At 39.4% G+C, this 20,899-nt stretch overlaps 1 protein-coding gene across 17 annotated transcripts in view; it reads left to right on the top strand.

The window, feature by feature from the left end:
* The window catches only part of nrxn1a (neurexin 1a), a 1,705,359-nt gene that overhangs the window by 123,898 nt on the left and 1,560,562 nt on the right, over positions 1–20,899 (top strand). The gene's annotated exons all lie outside the window — the stretch shown is intronic.

Here is a 20,899-nt window from a genome sequence, read left to right as displayed (position 1 = left end):
GTAGGGGTGACAAAACATGCGACTTCTACGATGCTTCCAAAACCCAGGTATAGTTCAGTCAAAATAACCATCACTACAGTCATGATCCGAAGCAGCGATTCTCCTGCTTCCTTTACCCAGACACGGGTCAATCAAAGAAATCTTTTGTTTCATCAGGGAGTGGTTCAATAATTTCCCTGACAGGAGGATCAGCTGAATTTTACACAGTCAGAGTCTCAGTGTTCATGAGATGGCTGCTGATCAGAAATTGATGTTTCTTTCAGAGTTCCAGTCACATGACTCTCTCACCACCCATGTCCCTGGATAAAGCAACAAATGTTCTTCCGCCAGAGTATCAACATTGGGTGCAGTCCTTGAGGTTGCCACCCAGTTTGTCCAAAGCTGTGAATGGTTGCAGCCTGTACTAGCCCTAAAAGTGATATTTCAAACTAAATGAAATGGGAGCTCATAATAATCCTAAATGTCCTTGAGAGTAGGGTTGTTGCAGTCCATACATTTAGAGCTATTGGGAGGACCTGATCATAATTTTCCCCAGTGCCAACTATCCCTGTCTGTTGAGTTGGAAAGTGCCACTGAATCTTTATATGTCGGTGCCTTGGATCTTGATGTTCCTATTTCCTGAGTAATGGGAACAAATACTTAAGGTGGATAACACCATTTTAGGTCAGTGAATAGTTTTGGCCTAGATTGTGCCAAGCAGATCATGCGCTATTGGAACTGTATTAGCAAGAGAAACTGAGGCATTTTGATCACACATTGTATTTACCTTCCAAATAATGGAAAAGCATTAGAGTGCAGATCTTGGAAATTGGTTCTTCAGCTCAGCTTGATTGTGCCGACCAAGATACTCATCAAAATTAGTCCCATTGGCCTGCATTTTGCCTGGAAATGTCTGTGAATTCCTCTGGCAGTTTGTGCTTCTCCCCATCATTCTTTGTCCCAGGGGAAAAAAGTCCCCAAAAATTCCCCTTTAAATATTTCCCCTCTTATCAAGAACACATCTTCTAGTTTTAAACTCTGTTAACTTGAGGGGAAAAAAGACAATCTACACTATCTATGCTCATATGATTTTGTTAACCTTTATATTGTCATTCATCAGCCTCATCCCCTCCTGGAAAAACAGTCCCCTTCCTATCCAATCTCTGTATAACTCAAGCCCTCCAATCCCAGTAATATCCTTGTGCACCCTCTCTGGTCTAATCACATATTTCCTTTTGGGTGGCAAGCAGAAATGCACACAATGTATTGTCTAAACAATGGTATCATGATGTCTAAACTCTTGCACTTGATGTTATGGCTGATGAAGGCAGACATGCCATGTGCTTTCATCATCTACTTGTGTTGGGGAGGCAAGATATTAAACCTTTACGTGAAGGCATTAAGCTAAAAAAAATCTCTAATAAAATTTGATTCTGACTCTCTTGGAAAATTAGAAACTTGTGATTCAAGAAAATGCCTAACTTGCAAATATCTAAAATTTGAGATTTGGGCAAGTTAAATTTAGCAGTAAGCTCTTCAAATGATGCAAATTATCATCAATGAACATATCCTGAAAGTTTTGAGTACCATCTCTGAAAAATACCGTCGTGTAAAGAGGGTTGAACAAAGTGATTGGAAAAAAAATAGGACTTTTTTGGGAGAGAAAAATTATGAAATGCAAAATGTTTTCTAAATTGTGCCCAAATTCTCATAGAATATTTAACAATTGGATTATATATTAATTTAGCTGAGAATGGAAATGAAGAGCCAAGAAGTGGCGAATTATAAAACTTTTGAGGGGGGGAGAGGAGATGGGGGGGTGGGTGGAATTCAGCTCCATTGATAAACATAATAGGCAGTCAGAATAATTATGAAAAAAGTATGACTTCGTGTATTGACTACCCAATAGTAAAATCTAATGTTGAGTAGATCTCTGAAGAAGAACATTATTAAGGCAAGGATGCTTACCCTTCCATATGTAAGACAATATTGCAGATACAAGTAAGTTTAAAAAAAAAAATGATTTAGGGACAAATATTGGAACAGATTAAAAATATACAAAATATTTAGGCGAAATATTCATTTTAATAGAATTTATATGGCCAACTAGGTTTGTAGACAAATGTGACCATTAGGTCAGGGAATGTTTCACTTGTTTAAGCATAGGGGATGCATTTCCTGAAAAAGATGCTCATGATTCTTTGCAATTGTAATGCCAAGGTAGGTAAACTGATTTTTAACAAACTTAAAAGGAGAATCGTCACACACTGCTGTAGAAAAATTAAATGGAAGAAGTTCACTTCGATGCACATTCAATCTATAACTTGAGAATTGACTAAATTGTAAAAACAATTACATCATGTGGGGGATGGAGGTAGTGGGATTTGAAATGTAAAGTAAGTGATAATCTGCATAAAGAGAATTCTTATGTACAATCCCTTTCCTCCATATCCCCAAGATGTCCTTGCACACGTGAAATGCAATTGCCAATGGTTCAATCACCAGATCAAATAATAAAGGGCTTAACGGGCATCTTGATGAGCACCACGTTGCAGATTAAAATGTTGAGATTGTTGTGGCAGAGGGTTGTGAATACAATAGCTTAAATCATGTAAAATAAATCAGAGTCAGAATTAAAAATTTCAAGGATTTTAAACAGAAATTGTCATTCTATCCAATCAAAAGCTTTCTCAGCATCCAGTAAAAGAATACTAATTAATATAGATATAGATATGTTTCTAGGAAAGGTTTGTTAGAGTAATTCACATGCAAACATTTTAAAACAAATTGTATTTGAAATACAGGACCTGCAATGTGCAGATTTTGTCACCTTCTTTGACTTTTCATATAGATAATTCTATTCTTGTTATTCCAAGTGGTGGACCCATTTGTTCTTTTCCTTGAAAGCAGATTCTGCTAAGGCCAAACACTCACTTTGTTTTTCCTATGGAATCACAGATCTGTGTAAATTGGTTTTCAAGTGCTAAAAGCCTTTCATCTAGACATTTAAATCCTCCATCAATAGATAATTTGTTCAAGTACATTGGAGGAACTGTCAACAGTTGAGTATGGCAGTGGAATTCTTGATTCTTTGTTTTTCCCACTTTTTGCAGAGTTTTCAGCTCTTGTATCCATTTCAAATGTATAATACGCAATTTGACACCAATTCGAAAGTTTTAATAAAAGTAAACAGGAAATTGTATACTGTAGTGGCCTATCTAACGACACTACCTTACGCAAGTGGCAATAAATGACGCTGGAGTCAGTAGAGTCAGGAATCAGTACAGGTACACGATCCTTTATCCAGAACCCTTGGGTGACAGTGTGTTCTGAATTTCGGATTTTTCTGGATTTTGGAAAGCCCACCCGAATTATGCTGCAGTATCCACCCCCCCCCCTTTCAGTCACCCCCCAACTGCAGTCCCTCTGCTGCCTCCCCCGACTACCGGTCCCTCGGCCACCCGGATGTTTCCCCTGACCACCGGTCCCTCAGCTGTATCCCCTGACCGCTGGTCCCTCACCTGTCTCCCCCGACCGCCGATCCTTCGGCCGCCTGGCTGTCTCCCCCGAGCGTGGTCCCTTGGCCGTCCCACCGCCGCAGATGCTCGACTGTCCCCCCATCTGCGGTCCCTCTGCCGTTTCCCCCCTGTCCATGGTCCCCCGGCTGTGCCCCCATCCATATCCCACAGCCGCCCGGACGTCTCCCCGACTGCCGGTCCCTCGGCCACCTCCCCCGACTGCCGGTCCCTCGGCCACCTCCCCTGACCGCCGGTCCCTTCACCACCTCCCCCGACCGCCGGTCCTTCAGCCGCCTCCCCTGACTGCTGGCCCCCGGCCGCCTGATAGACTCACCCAACCGTGGTCCCTCAGCCACCCGGCAGTCTCCCCCTTTGCCCAACCGCTGGTCCCCACTTGCCAGATTTTGGAGCTTTCCTGATTTTAGATATCCGGATAAAGGATTCTGTACCTGTACCTTTATTGTGCTTAACCATAGCTTTTATAGTTCCCTTTGCGCATTTCATGCTGAGCCTTCTGAGATGTGATAGTGACATCACTTTCCAGTGTCGGGTGCCATAAAAAGCTCAGGGTCTTTATCGTGCGCTTTCCCTAATTGCTGGTGCCTAGCCTGTAGCTGGAGGACTGGGATGTCATTGGAGGCGATGCGCTCTGGTAATGCGCTTGCTTAACTGTTATGGCTGTGCGTGAATCTGTTGTATGCTTGGGTCTCCCGATACAATAATGAAGGTGTGGGGCTATGATAAGGATGTCTGCTCCATACCACAGCCTAACCGAAAGTCCCCCACTGCACTTTCTGAGAACAGGCAAGGTTACTGGCCACCATTGTGTCAACCTTTTATAGGAGCTCCATTGACAGAATCTTGGCTGGCTGCATCACAGTGTGGTATAGTTGCTACAGTAAAATGGATGAGAGGTCAATCAAGAAGACTGGCAGAGAGGATCACTGGAGTCCCCTTTCTTTCTCCCAATCACCCCCCCTCCCCCAATTGATATGATCAACTGGGATCAATGTCTGAAGTGTGCTCAAAAAATAATTGAGGACCCCTTGCGCCATGCACACTGCATCTTTCAGCTGCTCTTGTTGGGGAAGAGATATGGGAGTATCAGATCTAGCACCATCAGGCTGAGGAACAGCTTCTTCCAATGGGCAGGGAGAATGCTGAAGGAATTGCTCACACTAACCATCCGAGACTCTCACATGTCCAAGACAGTATTTATTTGTATAGATTAGATATTTGTCCTGCATATGTATTGGTTGTATGTCTGTTTATTTCTGGTTGTGAGTGTGCATGTTTTAGATCAAGGAATAGAGAATGTTGTTTCGTCAAGTTCTACTTAAACAATCAGATGACAATAAACTCAACTTGACCACGATAAAGATGATGATAATTAATGCAAGATGCTGATCTAAAAGATTTGAAAATGGTAGTGAAGATCGATAAAACCTCACAATGTCTGCTCCATTTATATTGATAACTTCCTTTCGGATTGACATCCAGATTCTATGATGACTCATTGTGATGTTTCATGAGGATTACATTCTTTTCTGTTCTCTGATGCATTTTGGTACAAAAAAAATTGTTCTATTTCTCAAGATTTTAAAAATGCTCAAAATGTCTGTAAATGCTGAATTAAGGACAGTGCTGGGTGATCAATTTATGTTAGTACAGAGAATGCTAGAAATACTTGGGTCAGACAATAACTTGCAAAGAGTGAAGTAGAATTAATATTTTAGACCACTGATGTTTCATCAGAAATTTTAACTAAAGCCTGGGAGTCAAAGGCTTGCATTAATATCATTGTGGCACTTGGTTTTCCAGTGAAATGTTATAAGGGGGCTTCAAATATTTACCTATCTAAGAAAATGTATTTTGTCTGTATAGATAAACACAATTCTTTTTGAGCTACTTGAGAGTTAAGAGTCCAAGTCTGCGTCTAGTATTCAGCACAAATAATATGAGGTAAGGAAGAGAGAATGAGATGTATCCATAGGTGCTCAGGGCAAGAAAGAAGTGAGAAAGGAGGATATATGACTAAATGGATAAACAAGTAGAAAAAGTTGGAAGGGGCAAAGAAAGGGAATGCCTGACTGAATTAGGATTATCAAAATAAAGGACATATATGGCCAAGAATGTCCGTTTTCACTTTGAGATTTATTTAACCAGTGTTTATTTTGATTTTTCTTTTATTCACGTGTAGAAATAACCTCAGTGATGAATTCATAAATAAATCAACTCCAGTACATTATAAAAGTTATCATACATTTTGAATTATTACCCATAATTTCTACTATGTTCTGAAATAAATTACCATAGTATTTCAACATTGGTGATTACCTGACTTAATATGGACTGATGTTATTTGGTATTTGTTTAACTGAACTTGTTATCTTAAAGGCAAAAGACAGTATAAAACTATGGAGGGAACTTGTTCAGCTTAAGAGTTTATTGCTCATTCATGCTGCTTCTCATCAAATCCCTTCATTCCTTTTTTTCAAAAATCATGAAATTGCATCTTTAACTCATTATTTGAAACATCATTAAACTTATCTGATGATTTAGTCTTTAGTTCCATAAACTTTTACTTTTGTTCCTTTTCTTTGAGAATTGTGAATAATCTTCACAATTTTCTTACCTTTTAATGTGAATGGTGTGAGAATATTTCATGATTGCTTGATCAATTTGGTCAAATCCTTTCATAATCATAAATGTTTTTATTAGGTCACCATAAAATGAACACAACCAACTTGTTTAACTTTTTTAATAATCATTTTAATCAGACTCTATGGAGTTCATGTCAAATATAATTTTTTATGATAAAAATTGAGAATTAAATTTTTATATTGTACAGTGAAGTATTAACATTTATATTGTAGAGATATGGAATAATTGCAAATCATTTTTGAGATTTAGATAATGTCATAAGGGATGTAGAATTTTAAATTGTAACCTATTATTGTCATTTAAATGTAATTCAGTTCAACATTTTAAAATTACTCCCACACAGCAACCACATATTCTGAAATTAATGAGGCTTTTTTGTCAAGTTCAAACTTGTACAAGTGATTTCAGCTATGATGTGAGACTTGTCTGAGGGCTACTGGTACCATGTAACCCAGTTCTACCTGTCACATGGTTGGTGGCTAAACCAGCTCCTCCAGCAGGCTTGTCTGGTGCGGAGGGTGTTTAGACACATTGCAGAATGTAAAACAAGACCTATCAAAGGGTGGACAAACCCTCTTGTAGAGTCAATGGCCATCAAGCAAACACGTGCAGTGAAGCATGGAAAGAGCATATCTTGCATCAAAGCTTGCTCTGGCCATTCACTGCAACAGAATTTCCCCCAGCCATCTTGTACCTCACCATGCAGCTGGATTGGGGGGTAGATGTTGAGAGGGTGGGTCTGGACCTATGAAACCCCCCTACTCACCTAAATCCATTCGCACACATATTGTTCCTTTCTGAGGAATGAGGTATTCTCATATCAAACCCCACAAATTGACTGAATGAAACCATCATCATCATCCTATGGGATGGATAGCCAGAAGAAGAAAGAAACGTGTGCTCTCATATCCACAGTCAATGAGCCAACCAAATCTTGCAACAATTAAAAATCTGAATCTCAATTTTGAAGAAACTAATTATGAAATATAAGATTTTTGTGAAGACTGCAGTTTAAAAGAAGAGGTTAGCTGTATAACACAATAAAAACATGTGCAAGTTTTTTTCTATTCTTTTGGGATCTGGACATCATTGGTAATGCTCTTCAGAAGTTGGTGATAAGATACTTTAAACTGTAGTTGCCCTTCTGATGAAGATGCTCTCGCAGTCTTATTGGGTGAGAGTTCCCAGATTTGGACTTGGCAATGATGAACACCAGTGATATATTTCCAACTCAGGTTAGTGTGTGACTTGGAGGAATGTATTCCTGTGTTCCCATGCACCTGGTGTTTTGGTCCTCCTTGATGATTGTGGCTTTGGAGGGTGCTGTTCTGAGTAGCCAACTATAAAAGTTATACACTGTAAATACAGTATGCAAGCGATGGATAGAATGGATGTTTACAGTGTTTAATGGAGTTCATGAAAAGCAAGCTGATTTCCTGGATGGGTTTGAGTTTCTTGATTATCCAGGAAAGCTAAAGTGTTTTACTTCATTCCTGGTGTACCTTGTGGATGGTGGAAAATCCTTGGGACTTCAGGACTTGTATCAAGTGGTTACTCTCATGATACCTCTTGAAATTTTACTCTTGGGTCCATGTTTGGACTAATGCTCTGATGTAGCAAATTGCAGAGTGGTTCTGACAAATCCCAGACTGGGCATCAATGAATTAGATATTGCTGAGTACGTGTGCCCTGATGGCATTATTGGGAAAGATTCCATCACTTTTATAGACTTTTCATAGATATGCTTAAAGATAAACCAACTTCCTCTTCATACTCTCCATTAATATCCCCGACTGCCTCATGAGAGTTGCAAAAATATTAAAGGGTTCACCCTACCTCACTCTTTCTTTTCCCTCCTTCCATCAGGCAGCAGGTGCATGTCCTTGAGAAGCTGAACATTCAGATTTAAGGACAGTTTCTTTCCTACTGTCATCAGACTCTGGCAAAGGATGATGGTCTTGCATTGCTTTATATTTTTGTACTTTGTTCTATTCCCTGCATTTTTCTACTTTTATTCTTACCCTGCACAATTTTTTTTACATTTTTAAATTTTTCACACTATGAACCATACTGACCAAATTACACACAAACATTTCCCTCTTGAATATACACAGTGTCATTTTCTCCCCTTTTCCCCCCTCCCTTCCCTCCCTCCTTCACCCCCTCCCCACCCACTCAACGTTCAACATATATGCTACATTAAACCCATTAAACAATGTCATCACACAATGAAAATAAACAAGAAATTTGTGTCTTCTACTTTTACATACTGGGTCAGTTCATTTTGTCTTCTTCTCCTTCTGTCATTTTAGGTGGTGGAGGTCTGCGGTAGGATTTCTCTATTGTGTTCCATGTACGGTTCCCAAATTTGTTCGAATACTGATGTTATTTCTTAAATTATATGTTATTTTTCCAATGGAATACATTTATCCATTTCTATGTACCATTGCTGTATTCTCAGACTATCTTCTAATTTCCAGGTTGACGTGATACATTTTTTTTGCTACAGCTAAAGCTATCATAATAAATCTTTTACTGTTGTTCCCATTTTTGTTTCGGTTTACAGCTTGTTTCCTCGTTCTCTTTCTCTTGCAGTTTGATGTACATGTTTGTTATAAATCTATTCATTATCATTGTGTCTGTAATCACGTATTCAAAATTGCTTCCTTCTGGTAACCTCAGTCTGCTTCCCAATTTGTCCTTCAAGTAGGTTTTCAGTTGGTGGTATGCAAACATTGTACCGTGAGTTATACCATATTTGTCCTTCATTTGTTCAAAAGATAATAATTTATTTCCTGAAAAACAATTTTCTATTCTTTTGATCCCTTTTCTCTCCCATTCTCTAAAGGAAAGGTTATCTATTGTGAAAGGGATTAGTTGATTTTGCGACAATATTAATTTTGGTAGTTGATAATTTGTTTTATTCCTTTCTACGTGAATCTTCTTCCAAATGTTGAGCAGATGGTGCAGTACTAGTGAATTCCTATGTTGCACCAGCTTTTCATCCCACTTGTATAGTATATGTTCAGGTACCTTCTCCCCTATTTTATCTAGCTCCAATCTGGTCCAATCTGGTTTTTCCCTTGTTTGATAAAAATCAGATAGGTTTCTTAATTGTGCTGCTCTATAATAATTCTTAAAGTTTGGTAGTTGTAAGCCTCCTTGTTTGTGAGAAGTGATGCAATGCCAATGAATAATGCGGATTTTACAAAGTTTAAGAAAGAATCACCGTTTAGATGGCAAACACAAGCAATTCAATACCTAGGTATACAACAGGATAATAATCTAGGCCATCTATACAAACTAAATTATCAGCCATTAATGAAGAAATTACAAGATGACTTAGAGCACTGGAAAGACTTACCACTAACACTGATAGGAAGGGTAAATTGTATTAAATTGAATATCTTCCCGAGGATACAATACCTATTTCAACCAATTCACCTAACAGAGAAATTCTTCAAGGAGCTAAAGAAAATAATAAGCAAATTCTTATGGAAAGGGGGGAAACCGAGGATAGCGCTAGATAAATTAACAGAATGGTACAAACAAGGGGGCTTACAGTTACCCTGGACTATTTGATGACTGTTATGCTACTTTCTACACTGTTGCCTTATTTATTCATCTGTTTGATATTATTGCACTGTCTGCTGTATTTAACATATAAGTTTACAGCACAGTCCAAGCCCTTTGGCATACAATGTTGTGCTGACATATATAAACCTATTGAACAAACTAAACCTTCCCTAATTCCCCCTATTTTTCTTGCATTAATGTACCTGGCTAAGAGTCTTTTAAATCTTGTCATTATTGCCAGCCCCTACCAACGCCTCTGCCAATGCATTCCAGGTACCCACTACTCTCTGTGTTGTTAAAAAAAATCCTGGACGTCTCGCCTTACATGGATAAAGCCTGGACGTCTCCTCTATACTTTCCTCACCTTGTATAAATTCTCTCTGGTGTTTCCTAGTATTGCCCTAGGAAAAAATATGCTGACCATCCATCGTTTCCATACCTTTTAGTCTTGTAGACTTCTATTATCACCTCTCACCTTTATTCGCTCCAAAGAGAAAAACCCTAGCTCTACTAATGTTTCCTCATAAGACATGTTCTCCAATATCCTGGTAAATCACCTCTGTACACTCTCCATAGCTTCCTCCCCCTTCTAATAATGAGGCAAACAGAACTGAACAGAATATTTCAAGTGCAGTCTAATCAGAATTTTGTAGAACTGCAACATTACTTCTCAACTCTTGAATTCAATCTCCTGATTAATGGAGGCCACTATACCATAAGCTTTCTTAACTTCCCCATCAAACTACGAGGCAACCTTGAGAGATCCACACTTTTAAGAATCCTGATGTTATCGATTTACTCTGCCTTCTTTTGACCATTCAAAATATATTACTTCACATTTATGCAGATAGAACTTCATTTGCCATTTTTCTGCCCAACTATGCACCTGTGTTTATCTTGTTATAACCTTAAACAACAGTTTATGATGTGTACACCTGTACAAACCTACTGACCCATCCCTCCACTTCTTCATTTATAAAAAAAACACAAAGAGCAGGGGACCCAGAACTGATCCCTATAGAATTCTACTAGTAACTGACCTCCATGCAGAATATGCTCCGTCTGTTACAACCCTCTATTGTTTGCAGGCAAGCCAATTCTGAATCCACATAGACAATGTTCTATGGATCTCATTCCTCATGACTTTCTGAATGAGTCTACCATGGAGAACCTGTATAAATGCCTTACTAAAAATCTATATTTACCACATCTACTGCCCGAACTTCATTAATGTTCTTTGTTGCATCCTCAAAAAAAAAAATCATTTAGTCTTGTGAGGCATGATCTACCCCTCACAAAGGCATCTGACTATCTCTGAGAAGACCATACTTTTCTAAATGTTTATAAATCCTGTTCCTTCGAATCCTCTCCAATAGTTGCCCACCAATGATGGAAGACTTGCTGGTCTAGGATTCTATTTATAGCTGATCCCTGACTTACGATCTATGCAATTTGTGACCATCTGCACATACGATTGATTTTTTTTAAAAATGTGTTGTATTTGACAAACTATAACAGGGATGCAGGGCATGCAAGAGCCAAAATGTGCTCAGCTTGTTAATCAGCATTCCAGGGTCCCAGGGCTGGGCACGGCATTCTTGATTCCTGTGTGAACCTTTGGTAGGCATAATTGCTATTCTCCAATTCTTTGATACCTTGCCTATGGCCATGGAAGATGCATAGACCATTGCCAAAGCCCCAGCAACCTCTTTCATCATTTCTTGTAGTAACCTCAGTTATATTTGGTCCTGTCTTGGGGACTTGTCAATCCTAATGTTTTGAAGAAGATTCAGCATTCCTTCTTTCTTAACTTCATATGCTCCAACACACAGGCTTGTTCTATACTGTCTTCATATTGACCAAGATCTCTCTCTCTGATGAAAATTGAAGCAAAGTATTCATTTAGGACCCCCACCCCCTCCCACTGCTTTCTCCTATGCCTCCTGGCACATATGCCATCTTTATCCTTAAGCAGCCCTACCTTCATTCTTGTCATCCTTCTTTTCTTAATATATGCATAAAACATAGGGCTTTCTTTAATCCAACATGCTAGGCAGGCCTTTTTATGACCCATTCTTAATAGACCCATCTTCAATTTCTTTCTGGCTACAATGTGTTTTTCATGAGGCCTTCCTTGTCTTTTCCTCCTTCCTCTTAACTATCTGTCTCACCCCTTTTGTTAATCATGGTTCCTTTATCCACCATTTCCTCTCTGTTTCAGGAAGCACACACACCACAAGTGGTCCCTAAATATCCTTCACATTGCTCTTGCACATTTCTCCCAGAACATCTATTACCAATTAACACTCCCCAGTTCCTGCCTTATGCCATCGTAATTAGCCCTTCCCCAATTAAATACTTCACCATTGGCCTGCAAAAGGTAGTAGAGTTGTGGCCACTATCACATAAATGCTCCTCCATGAAGAGGTCTCAGAATCAGAATTTATTGTCATGAACATATGAAAATTTTTGCATCAGCATTACAGTGCAAATATTGCTATAAATTACATTTCAATAAAAATAGGAGAAAATCAGGGAGTGTCTAGATCATTGTCCATTCAAAAATCTGATGCCACAATGAAAAACGCGGTCCTTGGTGCCTGACCTTACCAGGTTTATTACCCATTACTCAATCCAGTATGGCCTCTGCTCTCGTCAGCTTGTCCACTGACTGTGTAAGGAATCCTCCTTGGACACCCATAACTAATTCTGCTACTTCTATCCATGTTTCAGAAAGATAATAACATAACATAACATAACAATTACAGCACGGAAACAGGCCATTAGGCCCTTCTAGTCCACACCGAACCAAACACCCCTTTCTAATCCCACCTCCCTGCACAATGCCCATAACCCTCCATCTTCTTCTCATCCATATACCTGTCCAACCTTTTCTTAAATAATACAATTGACTCCGCCGCCACTATTTCTCCCGGAAGATCATTCCACACAGCTACCACTCTCTGAGTAAAGAAGTTCCCCCTCATGTTACCTCTAAACCTCTGCCCCTTAATTCTTAACTCATGTCCTCTTGTTTTAAACTTTCCTCCTCTTAACGGAAATAGTCTATCCACATCCATTCTGTCTATCCCTTTCATAATCTTAAATACTTCTATCAAATCCCCTCTCAACCTTCTACGCTCCAAAGAATAAAGACCCAATCTGTCCAATCTCTCCCCATACTCCAGATGCTTAAACCCAGGCAACATTCTGGTAAACCTTCTCTGCACTCTCTCCACTCTGTTTATATCCTTCCTATAATTAGGCGACCAGAACTGCACACATAATGACAGTGAATATTTTGGAAATTGAAATTAAATAATAACAACCCTGTTATTTCTGTACCTTTCCAAAATCTGCCTCCTTATCGGCTCCTCAGTGTCCCAAGGGTGATTTGGGGGTCTATCCACTACTCCCAAATTAGTGATCCTCCTTCCTGTTTCTGACTTCCATTCTCTCTTTCTAAAGTTGAGATACGATACCTGACCAGTAATGCCATATCCCCTCCCCCTCTTTGCCTTCCATCCTAGCCCCTTTAAATCATCTTAACCTCAGTACTTGGATCAGCCAATCCCATGTTTGCATCAACACGTCTCTGTAACAGCCACAACATCATAATTCCAAGTACTGATCTGTACTCTTAAGATCATCTCCCTAAGGGTTCTTCAAACCCTCCAACTGACTACATTTATGCCCCATCTACTGCCTATCCTCCCCTCACAAACTCACTACATGTTGCATCAACCTTTCTACCATCTGCTCTGTTCTCTTACCTTTCATTCTGGTTCCCACTTTCTGCCATCTCCCTCCCCCCACCCCAACAGCTCTAGCAATCCTGCCCGCCAGGACTTTGGTCCCCCTTTGGTTCAGGTGCAATTACTTTTTTTGTACAGCTCATTCCTTCCCCAGAACTGATGCCAATAATTCATGAATCTGAATCCCTGCACCAACTCTTCAGCCTGAATGTTATGACATTCATAGGCCATAACATTCTATTCCTGTCCTCACTGGCGTGTGGCACAGGCAACAATCCAGATACTTCACTCTTGATGTCCTGTTAAGTTTTCTTCCTAACTTCCCATTTACCCTCTTCGGGATCTCATCCCTTTTCCTATCCATGTCATTGGTACCATCATGGACCACAACATCTGGCTGATCATCCTCCTGCTTGAGAATGCTGTGGATTCAATCTGTGATGTCCTCAGCATCAGGGAGGTAACACAAGATCCAGGAGGTTCAATCTTGTGCCCAGTGCCTCTTATCTGTTCCCTAACTATCATTACTGCTCACCTCTTGTTCCCTCTTCCATTTTGAGCTAAAGGTCTAGCCTCTGTGTCAGAGGCATGACCACTACAACTTGTCCCTGATAGCTTCTACTCCCACCCAAACAATATCCAAAACAGTATACTTATCGCTGAAGGAAATGGCCACTTGGGTACTCTGCACTGACTCCCTAGACCCTTTCCTAACAGTCACCCAGAAGAGATCAGTCAGAAGACAAAACACTTTGAATAGTTTAGAGAATGCTTGTCTCCACGAGTGAAAGACCTTTTTATTTCCAAAATGTCAATTCTGTATTTTATAATCTGCTGGCACCCAAAATCATGGAATCAAGGAAGCATACAGCAAAGAAATGTGTCCCTTTACCCACTTCATCCATGCATGCATGATGTCTTTCTGCGCTATTCCTGTGTGACCGTGTTCAGCCTGTGTTCCTCTACTTCTTTCCTGCCCAAGTAGCTGTCTGAATGTCTTAAACTTTGTGATAGTATCTACCTCCTTTGGCAGTTTAATTGAACCAGTTCTATGATTCTGTTGGAATGGGTGCAAGTTGTTCTGTAGTTTATTCCAAATATTCAACACTCTTGATGTGGAAAAGCTTACCCCTCAAATCTCCTTTAATTTTTTTCCGCTCTCACCTTAAACCTGTTATGTGTTATTCTAAACTGCCCTGCCCATGGAAAATAAATTTGATGATCTGCTTGACCATACCCCTCATAATATTGTAAACCGCTAGTAAAAACACAATGCTAGAGAAACTCATCAGAAAAAAATGGAGCTTGCAGTTTCTACAGCATTGTTTTTACTCCAATCACAATGTCTGCAGTCATTTGTGTTTGACTATTGTGTTTTACTACTGTAAACCTCTATATGCTTCATAAAATTAACTCCTCAGCCTCATAAGTTCCATTGTGAATAGTTTCACCTGACAAATTCAGCACGCCATTCCAGGCAACATTCTGGTGAATCTCTTCTGTCCTCTCTCTATTTCTGCCAGATCCTTCCTATCACAGGGTGATCAAAACTGCATGTTCAGTGTATTGAAGCTATTCCCATAGTAATACTAGTTAGAGACTTCCTGAATTTTGGCTCAGTGATGATGTGAGATTGGATAAAATCAGGATGGAGTTTTACATGGAGTAAAACATGTAGGTACTATTCTGGATGTGCTTCTTATGTTGTAGAAGTTTCAGCTTTTGGAAGTGGACAAAATATAGAGTAGATCTACCAGGATGTAACCTTAAGGTGTGTTATGCAGGTCATATACACACACAAGATATGACATGAGGTGCACAGTCGTCCATATTTTAAAAATCAATGATGTTGATGCTGCAATTTCAATCTTTTGGGGTTCCTTTCCACAGAAAGATTCAAACGTCTTTCAGGTCTCATTTTTTTATGTGAAAATATAAGTGTACTTCTCTTTGAGTGGGTCCTTTTAGTCATCGATCCGTCTCATTCACAGAATTGCCTCTCTGAACTCTTCCCCAATCTCTACATCCTACTATTGTCAGACCATAGCAGGATGAAACTCAAATAAGTTTTATGTTCATTTAGTGCTTGGACAATATTGAAAATTTGCTTTGAATTATATCGTTATGATATTCGAACTTCTTGGCTTTCCTGTTCATTTCAGTTCAGGAATTGACAAATCTGATTTGAAGATAAGAAAAATAATTCCAAAAAATATGTTGCCAATATGAAAAAAATATATAATAAAGCAGAAAAAATATTTTAATAACCTATGCATTCATTACTGTTTGAGGAATCCTCTCTAGCAACATGTATGGAGAATAGAGTCCAAGGAGAAGAAGGGAGAGGCAGGGATGGAGATGAGCAGAAATGCAGGTAATGTTGGGGATGGAGGAAGACCAGAAGGTGATAGGAAGAGAAATTAAGTGAATGCAACTAGAGAAAAGCGGAAAAGTGGACGAAAAGATTTTTGAGAGTTGAGAGGGAGAGGTAAAAGGAGAGCGCATAAGAGATCAGAGGGGCAAAAACAAATGAAAAGGTAAAGATCAAAGGGGTATAAAGAACAAACATGGAGTAATTACTCTAGCAAGTGACTGAGAATACTCGTAAATATGGTGCAAGGAGTGTAGGAATGAATTATCAGGGGCTGGAGAGTGGAGTTGGATTGTGGTGGGGTGGAGAGTGGGGATGCGATAGTCTCAATAGTAGGGACTGAAGATATTCTATGATGGAGGGGGTTGCTTTGGTATGTGGCTCCTTCCCACTGCAGTCCATTCCCGGTCTCCAAGATAACATTATCAGGGATGGTGATTGGGTGAAGAATGTGGGTGTGATCAGATTGGAAGTCTGAAGATGATGGATTTGAGAGTCAGTTATGGTGGGGTGGTCAATGTTTATGCTGGGTATTAGAGCGCTGCAATTGGGAGCAAGGGTAGGATGTTGAGGGGGAATGTTGTGGAGTGGGCAATTTGGTTGTGCAGGCAGTGGTGAGCAGGAGAGATTGGGGGTTGATATTGGAGTGGTAAACAAGAATGTATAAAGGAAGTGTGTGATGGAGTGGGGATGGGCAATGGTCAGATGCAGGCTGGAGAGTGGCAAAGGGAAGTGGTCAGGTAGGGAGTGGGCAGGATGCCATTTAAACAATGGTGTGGTAAGGTGGTGTACAGGAAAATTATGGAGTGGTGCCTGGGAGTGTGATGTGTCAGCGAATGGGGTGGAATGATGAATGAGGTTGCGGCAGGATAGAAAATGAGGATGAGGAAGGAGGGGAGGTAAGTGATGATGTCATCAGATGGAGAACAGAGATGTGGTTGATTGGTACCAGATGTGTAGTTAGGTTGGAAGTGACAATTTTGCGAGGTGGAATGAGGATGCGGTGATCGTGGGTCGAGAGTAAGACATTGTGTTGATGAAATGAGGATGGGACATGATATAAAAGTAAAAAGCTGAAGGTTCCATTAATGTCACATATTTACTGCATTTAGAATGTAACATAAATGAAATTCTTTAACTTTTGTCTACCATAAGACAGACAGAGTTGCCCCTTTGTCCAGTGCCCCTCACAGAAACCTGAAGCACCTGGTGTTCATAGATGGTCTCCCCTCCAAGAATTGACCAGTCCAGAGCCTGCTTAGCTTCCGAGATCAGACAATCCCATGCATATTCAGGCTACTAGGTGCAGTAGATAGTGGTGAACAAGAGTGCACTGTGATGTTCAAGCATTTCTTGAGAAATTCCCTCTTCATTTTGCCTTGTACCTCTCGTACCTTGATGAAATTTTGCATATGCAGTGGTGACCATTCTGAAGGTGCACATAAAACAGAACTGCTTGGTGTCAGGAGTGAAAGCTAGGCTTGATAAGATATACAGATAGGAATCCTGTACTAATTAATAACTGTTTTGAAAGTTTGTGTTGGTCGTTTTTAAAAATCGATTATTCTAATGCCGATCCAAGACGTGTGTACGGAAACTTCAAAATGTGTCCCAAGCAGTGGTATTTGTAGAAATCTCATCTGAAAAGGTAAGTCTCTAGGTTTTAAAATTATGTTTCAGACCAGCTATACTACTGATTTTAAGAGCCGAGGGTTGTTGGCATGCTGACTTTTGGATGTAATTGCATTATTTTACTTCACTAGCTGCAGGAATGTTGCAAAAAGGTGGGCGAATTACTGGGATTACTGCAGAATCAGCAAAGACCCATGAAGGGTCAAAGAAAATGTTAAAGGGGCTTGAACGTTTACAGCAATGTTCGTTTTCCAGAAAAGTTCAGCATTAGTGTGTGAGAAAGCTTTGTTTCAATCTGCAATTTTTCATAGGAATTGCTGCCAAAAAATCAGAAAGTACATCGTTCTACCTAAAACTATGAAGTTAACAACAATTCTCATCGTCTCTTCAATCATGCAGGTATAAGCTGAGAGTTTTGTTGTCTTTGCAGTCATCTTATCGGTGAGAGACATGTGCTGTGCTAAACATGCCACATAAGTTCACTTTATCATTCACTGTTATTGATGGGGAGCTATGAGCTTATATTGAAAGACTCTATTTGCACTGTATCATTGACTAAATATATATCTCAATATATTTGTCTCCTTCAAGATTCAGCTACTGCATACTTTAAAGATGGAAGTGGTTTCACTCAATCGGGAATAATTAAAATCCATTCATAGTATTCCAGTGGTGATCCCATCATAGAGCTTGTCCTCAATCTTATTTGCTTTCAAATTAGACTAGAATATGTGATGTCTGTTTCTTGAAGAAAATGTACATTTCCTATGAATGGCTTCTGGCTCCCTTCAGAAATTAAGATCCATTGTTGGAGCCTCAATAATTAGAACCTGATGAATAACTTGAGCTGCATTTAAAATGGTTAATGTGATAAGTAGCAGGATCAGAGGTGCTGAAGAGTGTTCTGCTGTATATTGGTGCTCCTCTTAGTAATTCATTGATATTAATGTTTTTTGATGACCTTGCTGGCTGTGACCTACAGCAGTCACTTTGGGGACTGACTGTAAGAATGCATTGTACATCTGGTTTTCTTGGTCAAATAATAATGCAGTGGAAGCTTCAAAACGGGAGATCTTTTATTGTTTATCCCAAGTATCCAATACATTTGAGCAACTGGCAGATCATGCGCTTTTTGTCCATTACAGATATCACAGGCCACATAATTTTAGCTCATAATGAATATGTTTTATGTCTTACATTAACATCTTAAAATAGGCAAGACATTTCCAGGGCACAAAGATGCTATTTTGTTTTTGCATGTCTTATCTACAGATTGCATGTTTTGTGTAAGCTTTGTTTTTATATTATTTATCCTTGATCAAAGGTAACTAAGGTACTTATGATTCTTTAAGGAAGATTTTTTTTAAAAATGGCCATGAGTAACAGTGTGCCTTGCCATGTGAAATAAATGTTCATTTAGATTAAACCTTATCCTTGGTATCATGAGGTTCAGATTCGTATCATTTTCTTTTAACTCCACTCAAATTTCATTGATGCTTTAATTTTTCACAGGGTCTTATTTATATCTATTCTTGACTGTACATTTTTGTCACAGGAGACCTTTGGTGTTTGTTTTATTATGCCTGTTAAAGGATGTATCTGAAATAATTAGCACAGTTGCTGAGTTCCATTCTTTGTGCAAGTGCCATATAAAAGCATGTTCTGATATTGTTTACTTAGTTTTAAAAAGAATTTGGAATATTTTTGAATTTTTTAAAATTTTGATGATACAGTTACCTACTTGAGTAGTGATTCACTGTCTCTCTTCCTAGACAGATGGTATTAATCACGTTTAAATTTCTTACAAAACTTTTGGATGCCCATCTTTCAATGCCTTGTGTAACTAAACAAGTTGGGAAATGAAGGAATAATAAATCTCTTCTAGAAGTTATTTTAAAAAATTGAGGTGGGGTAAACGTGTTGCTTTTATCCAATCTTTGGCTTGGCTTCGCGGACGAAGATTTATGGAGGGGGTAAAAGTCCACGTCAGCTGCAGGCTCGTTTGTGGCTGACAAGTCCGATGCGGGACAGGCAGACACGGTTGCAGCGGCTGCAGGGGAAAATTGGTTGGTTGGGGTTGGGTGTTGGGTTTTTCCTCCTTTGCCTTTTGTTAGTGAGGTGGGCTCTGCGGTCTTCTTCAAAGGAGGTTGCTACCCGCCAAACTGTGAGGCGCCAAGATGCACGGTTTGAGGCGATATCAGCCCACTGGCGGTGGTCAATGTGGCAGGCACCAAGAGATTTCTTTAGGCAGTCCTTGTACCTTTTCTTTGGTGCACCTCTGTCACGGTGGCCAGTGGAGAGCTCGCCATATAACACGATCTTGGGAAGGCGATGGTCCTCCATTCTGGAGACGTGACCCATCCAGCGCAGCTGGATCTTCAGCAGCGTGGACTCGATGCTGTCGACCTCTGCCATCTCGAGTACTTCGACGTTAGGGATGAGTGTTGCTTTTATCCAATAGTGCATTATGAACATCATTTGGATCAATAAAAATATAAATGTATAATATCCCACGCATATTCTGTATCAGTATGTGTTGCAGTCAAAATATGCATGTAATGTGGTTTCAAACATCTCTTGAATGGCTTAGATATTCTCTGGTGAATTTTTGTAATATTCGGCAGTAATGACTAAATTTATCCAATTCAATTTTTACTCTGGGAAATTAAGCATAATTTAGATATTGTGAAATATAATTGCTACCCAGTAAGCAACTAAAATTTAATTAGTTGAAGACAGTAGTTGTATTTTATGAATTATAGTTAGTAATCAACGTTGGTATTGAAATAAATAGAATGTTCAGTGTCAAAATATAGAAGTATATTTGGAATAAAAATTGTCATTCATTCATTCCTGTGTTTTCAAACCTCATCCCATATTCAGAAGGACTTTGAAGTTTGCTGTGCTGGCTTATTGCATTACATCAGTCTGCACATCGTTTTATCAGAGCTGTTTTCATTTTCCAATATTAAAGCGAATCTTAAATACAGAAGCAATTCAAACTTAGCAGTTGAAGTCACTCTTGGGAAACCGAGAACTGATGAAAAGGGGAAAGGAATGTTACAACTTTATTCTGCATTGGAGAGTATTATTCAGAAAATATTTAATAAATGAGGGGAATGGCATTGGATAGCATGGGATATTACCTCATAGATCAAATAATGGATTAAATTATTTCAGGATGGTGAAAAAAACTTAACCAACCACTCAAGTCTATAACTGAAATGTTTTTGTCATTTTGCATGGCAAGATATTCAATTAAAGACTTGTCAGAATAACATAAGTCTGTCACCTCAGCAAGCCAGGTTGAGACAAGATAGACTATTTCCGTTAAGAGGAGGAAAGATTAAAACAAGAGGACATGAGTTAAGAATTAAGGGGCAGAGGTTTAGAGGTAACATGAG

The sequence above is a fragment of the Narcine bancroftii genome, chromosome 4, assembly GCF_036971445.1.
Source record: "Narcine bancroftii isolate sNarBan1 chromosome 4, sNarBan1.hap1, whole genome shotgun sequence".
Classification (NCBI taxonomy): domain Eukaryota; kingdom Metazoa; phylum Chordata; class Chondrichthyes; order Torpediniformes; family Narcinidae; genus Narcine; species Narcine bancroftii.
This window is presented reverse-complemented; position numbering and strand designations above follow the sequence as displayed.